The sequence below is a fragment of the Saccostrea cucullata genome, unplaced genomic scaffold (assembly GCF_032062105.1).
Source record: "Saccostrea cucullata isolate Sc308-1 unplaced genomic scaffold, CSIRO_AGI_Scuc_v1 ctg2831, whole genome shotgun sequence".
Lineage (NCBI taxonomy): Eukaryota > Metazoa > Mollusca > Bivalvia > Ostreida > Ostreidae > Saccostrea > Saccostrea cuccullata.
The window spans coordinates 1-6,617 of NW_026941473.1; positions in this window are offsets into that span (position 1 = coordinate 1).

A 6,617-nucleotide genomic window follows, 5' to 3' on the forward strand; every position below is an offset into this window, starting at 1 on the left:
TGCAAACATTTAGCCAATGATAAAATTCCACCTTGTTCAAAATATAATGGCTTGTGCTTTCCTACCAGACCATATGAATTAGAACTCACTGAAGTGGAAGAAAAATTGGTTTCCCTCAGAATTCCATTCGTGCAGCTTCATGAACTTCCACGAGGAAAACAAATCAGTCTTCATGGAAACATTGTGAATGTACCTACCAACATCAATCAAACAGTGGCAAAATTACCAAGGACTCTTGATGAAAACTTAACTATACCGATGAAACTAAAAAGGAAACTTTCATATAAACATCATGTGAATTATCAGATAGTGAGACCTGAAAAAGTTATAAGAGCTGTAGAATGGTTGCTTTTAAACAGCGAACAATACAAAGAAGCAGGGGTAACACTGGACAAATCTTGGAGGTGCAACCTGGAATTAGAAACAGGATCAACTTCTTCCATAGAAGATGATGTTCACAAAGAAGATGAATGGAATGAAATACCTGAAGAAGATCTACCTTGTGGAACTCTTGATACACTTCTTCACCCACAAGATATTGAAACAGAAGGATCAAAAATTATTTCATTTGCTCCTGCAGAGGGTAATTCACCATTAAACATATTTTTTGACAGAAATGCAGAAGAAATGAGTTTTCCAACTATCTTTTGTGGCAAAGTTCGACCTGAAAACAGCCAGAGGGAAGTAAAGCTGTCGTACAGTGATATATGCAAGTCTGAACTGCGAAATGTGGATAGGAGAGTTGCTAGTCACATACCAAACATATTCTTCAAGTTCAAAAAAATTCAATCTAAAAATGTAATGGACAAAGCAAACATTTGTCTTAGAAAAACAAAGAAAACAGAAAATCTCTCAGCAGGATATTTGAAACATCCAGAAAACATTAATAAGTTGTGCAGACTAGATGAAGGATTTAGGATATTTCGGGATCTTAGAGGTTCTCCACCTTACTGGGAACAGGCAAAGAAAGACATTTTTGCTCTCATCAGACAACTTGGAATACCAACCTTTTTTACCTCATTTTCTGCCGCAGAAACTCACTGGACACATCTGTTACAAATACTTGGATGGACTGTGGACAAAACAAGATACTCTGAAGAAGATGTAAAGCAGTTTAATTTCTTCAAAAAGGCAGATTTACTTAGAAAAGATCCAGTCACTTGTGCAAGACATTTTGATCACCAAGTTCAAATATTCATAAATCAAGTATTGAAAAGTTCCCTAGGTCCAATTGGAAAAGTGTCTGATTTTTTTTACAAAGTTGAATTTCAAATGCGAGGCTCTCCGCACATTCACATGGTAATTTGGATAGAAAATGCACCAAAATTTGGAGAAAATGATGAGAATGACATTGTATCTTTTATTGACTCGTATGTCACTTGTGCAAAGAAAGAGGAAATTGAAGAATTAGTGCAGTATCAACACCATGCTCATGGCAGAACTTGTAGAAAAAGAAACAAAAATGAGTGTAGATTTAATTTTCCTCAACCACCAATGCAAAATACTTGCATTTTATGCCCTTTAGAAGATGGTATTCCTGAAAAGGAGAAAGAAAATCATAAACAGAACTGGGAAAAAGTAAAAAAATATCTTGATGCTATGAACAAAGGAATCAAAATGACATTTTCAAAGTTTCTTAAGGAATTAAATCTTTCCAATGACCAATATATGAATGCTATAAAATCATCTATACAAACCACCACAATCTTTTTAAAAAGAGAATTAGATGAACTAAGAATCAACAGCTATAATCCTGTTCTTCTAAAATCATGGAGAGCCAATATGGACATTCAATTCATCCTTGATGCTTATGCATGTGTAATGTATATTGTAAGCTACATTTCCAAAGCACAAAGGGGAATGAGTACCTTACTATTTAATGCATGCAAAGAAGCAAAAGAAGGCAATTTAGATCTCAGGAAGCAAGTCAAAGCAATAGGTGACAAGTTCCTTAGTCATGTGGAAGTATCTGCTCAAGAAGCCGTTTATTTTATCCTTCAAATGCCATTAAGAAAATCCTCCAGAGAAGTTATTTTTATCAACACAGCACCTGAGAAAGACCGTGTAATTATGTTGAAAAGTTCAAAGGAAATTGAAAACTTACCAGATGACTCCACAGATGTTGAAGAATCTAACAACATTCAAAGATATAAGAATTGATCACCAGACATGGAAAACATATGCCTGGCTGACTATGTGTCATTATACAGAGCAGTTGGAACAGTGTCATCAAAAGCAAGCTGTTATACTGATAATCAAAGTGATGATGATGAAAAGGAGAAGAACACTGTGGATCAAACAGAAGAAAGCACTGAAAGAAAGAAAACAAAAAGTTCTTCCACATTAAGGAAAAGAAGACAACAAGCAGTAATACGCTGTGTTGGATACAACGAAAAAAATGATCCAGAAAACTTCTATCATGAGTGCTTGTTTCTTTACCATCCATGGAGAAATGAAGGAAGAATAATTGGACAAAGAGAAACATACTTTCAGAGGTTCACTGATCTTGTTACAACAACAAACATATTAGAAAAAATGCAAGAATATAACCATACATGGAAGGATTTAGATCAAGCTATGGAGTATTTAAAAACTGTCAGTGAAGAAGCACTCGATAGTCACTGGGATATAATAGCTCCCTGTTCAGAAGCTTTGGAAAAGGCAGACATTGAGGAAGGAACAAAGGAGGTTACAGAATATCCTACTTATGATTCCTCTGATGTATCTATTCTGGAAAATTCATCAAATGATTCACAAGAAGTAATGGTAAAATACATGAAAGATGAAGAATATTTTTCTCTAGTTCGATCTTTAAACAAAGAACAGTACACATTTTTTATTCACATTCTTCATCATATGAAAAATGAAGTGAAGCCTTTGTACGCTTTCCTTACTGGTGGAGCTGGAGTTGGAAAAACTGTACTTGTAAAATCAATTTATCAAGCTCTTATCCGTCATTTCAACAAACAGCCTGGCAGTAATCCAGATGACCCAAAAGTTTTGTTAGCAGCTCCAACAGGGAAAGCAGCTTTTCTCATCAATGGTAACACCATCCACAATTTGTTTCAAATTCCAGCAAGTCAAGGATTCTCTTACAAACCTCTGAGAAGTGAGCGCCTCAATACACTACGCTGTAAATTCCAAAGTACCAAATTAATAATCATTGATGAGATCTCTATGGTTGGGAACAGGATGTTACAGTATATTCATCAACGTCTTCAACAAATAACAGGGACTTCAAAGCTGTTTGGAGGCATTTCTGTGTTGGCTGTTGGAGACTTGTATCAACTCAAGCCTGTCTTTGATGGCTGGATATATGAAAACCTGCGTGATGATTATGGACCTCTGGCAACAAATCTCTGGAAGGACAACTTTAAAATGTATCACCTACAACAAATCATGCGACAGAAAGAGTCCAAAGAATTTGCTGCTATTCTAAATCGTATTCGAGAATGCAAACACACAACAGAAGATATTAACATTCTAAAAGGAAGAAAAATTGAAAAAGACGAAACAAAAAAAGACTACCCATTATTAGTTCCTCATATCTTTCTTCAAAATAAAGAAGTCAAAAGCTTCAATTCAAGAATATTTAACATTTCTCATCAAGACAAGTTTACACATCAAGCTAGAGACTTTATCATAGGTGATGTAGACCAGGAAATTAAAGAAAAGGTGAAAAAGAGCATACCTGATGACACAAACAAGACCATGGGACTGGAAAAAGTCTTGGAATTATGTAAAGGTATGCGGTGTGAAATTTCAGTTAATGTTGACGTTGAGGATGGGTTAGCAAATGGTGCATCTGGAATTCTTGTGGATGTCTCGAAGCTTTCTGATAATTCTTTAGCATTTGATATCATGTGGGTACTATTTGATGATAAAACTATTGGACAAGTCTGCAGTGCAAATAAAAAACAATTATTCAAATCAAAAATGAACAAAGCATGGACACCACAGGGCTCGACATTAACTTTTTTTCCTACTTGTCCATTCGGACAAGTGACCAAGATATTTACTTGTCCGAACTTCAACTTCACTTGTCCGAAAATTTTTCAATGAATGTCTTGTTATGTCAACTTGAAAACAATTAAAAAATTAAATGTGCTTGATTTATAAGTGTTGTTATTGATAAATAAGACAAACACATATAAAACAAAATTTTATCTAGACTTCCTGTCCTGACAACAGCATAAATGTTCAAAAGTGAATCTGTAATATCAATCAAATATATTCTAAACTCACAAACGTCGTAAGATCCACGCCATACAATAGTATGGCTGCAATTAGTGAACATCGATCCCGATCAAGTGTGATATTAGTACATAGTGATTGATATCGGGATCGAAATTCAGGTTTATGTACTGCTTCCGTGTTTATTCGATAAACTTTACAATAGTTGTTTTCTATGATTATTATTATTTGAAGACTTCTTTACATAGAAAAATCACTTGTCCAATCGGACAAGTACCCAGCAATATTCACTTGTCCGAAATTTTTTTTCATTGGTACCGGACAAGCGGACAAGCGTTAATGTCGAGCCCTGCACCAGTGATGAAAGTGAAGAGAGGGTTCATGGTTGGGAGATATAAATCTGTGCAAGTCGTAATTATATAGAGAATATATATATATATATATCGAGCAGCTGCAGCTAAAACCTATCATAGAGTCAAGGAGAGAGAGAGAGAAGCTGCAGTGGTTGATTTCACAGGAAGGTGTTTCCCCCATTGCCATTATGTCTCACTTAGCCGAGTAAAAAGTATAAATGGACTATATATTCGGGAACTAAATGAAAATAAAATACACCTTGACAATTCTGTTGTACAAGAAATGAAGAGACTGGAAAATGAAATGAAATTAGAACCAGAATTAAGTAAATTGCTTAACAACCAAAAAGATAACTTTACAATTTACTATCAAAATGCACGGTCTTTCCATAAACATTATGTGGATGTCCTCCAGGATGTAGCCCTTTATCAGCCTGACATTATGGCTTTTGCTGAATCCAAACTTTGTCAAACAGATTCCAATGAAGAATTTCTAATTCAAGATTACCATATGCAGAGGTTTGATGTAAAAACTGATGATGGATCCAGATCTCCATATGGAATAATTGTATATTACAAGTCAAAACTCCAGATTCGTGTTGAAATTCAATACAAATCACATAATATACGACATGAATTTATTGAAAGTGTTAATATAGAAATCAAAGATACACAGCTTCCATCCATGTGCCTGAAGATAGGTGTAATCTACTCATCACCCAAAACAAAATTTCCAACTCTTCAACACTTCCTTCTTAATGACTGCAAAATCAACAGTGAACAAATGGACTTCCTGTTGGGAGACTTCAATATTGACATACAGACGAAACCCAATCACAGAATCCTACAACTTATGGAAAATCATCAACAAATTGTATCTTGTCCCACAACTGAAAGCAATTCACTTCTGGACCATGTGTACATTAGGAAAAACTTTGTGAAGTATGTTCAGTGTCATGTCTTGGAAACTTATTTCTCTGACCATTTTCCAATTTTACTGTCACTGACCAATATACTCAACAAATGATAATGATTGTCAACATTTACATAAACTATATATGTCAATGAATACATCAAAGATATTTAACAAGAATATTGTGTACAATACTATAAATGTGTAATTAAATATATTTTATATATATATATATATATATATTGGTGTTGTGATTGTTTTGTTATATACATATATATAGAGAGAGAGAAAGGGAGAGAGAGAGAGAGAGAGAAAGAGAGAGAGAGAGAAATTAAAAGTTATATAGCTTAACATTGAAGTTATCTTCAATAGAAAGGAGCTTATTTAGAAAATTATGTATGTTCCCCTTTTAAAAAATGTAATAATAAAAAAAAGACTAGTAGAATTCTCTGTTATCCTTTGACTTTCATTGAGGAGTGGCATTCTCGAAGCTACATAATTAGCTTCTTTCAAATCATAATTAGTTAAGAAATCAATTACATCAGCAACTTTTAATTGTTGTTGACAACAATGATATGACTTAAGTCTGCATAGGCATTAAGCATCCTTGGATGTATCATCCATGCAAGTTTGGTCAACATAGGGCTTATAGTTACATAGAAATAAGACCTGCACATAAAATTTTAACATATTCACTCATCCGGAACATGTAGGTCAGATCCAGCATCCGAAGCAAGTCTGGTAGTATGCATCCTTAGATGTATCATCCATGCAAGTTTGGTCATCATAGGGCTTATAGTTAGAAATAAAACCTGCACCCAAAACTTGAACCTGTTCACTCATCTGGAAAATGTAGGTCAGATCCAGCATCCGAAGCAAGTCTGGTAGTATGCATCCTTAGATGTATCATCCATGCAAGGTTGGTCAACATAGGGCTTATAGTTACTTAGAAATGAGACCTGCACATAAAACTTTAACTCGTTCACTCATCCAGAACATGTAGGTCAGATCCAGCATCTGGAGCAATTCTGGTAGTATGCATCCTTAGATGTATCATCCATGCAAGTTTGGTCATCATAGGGCTTATAGTTACTTAGAAATGAGACCTGCACTTAAAACTTTAACATGTTCACTCATCCGGAACATGTAGGTCAGAT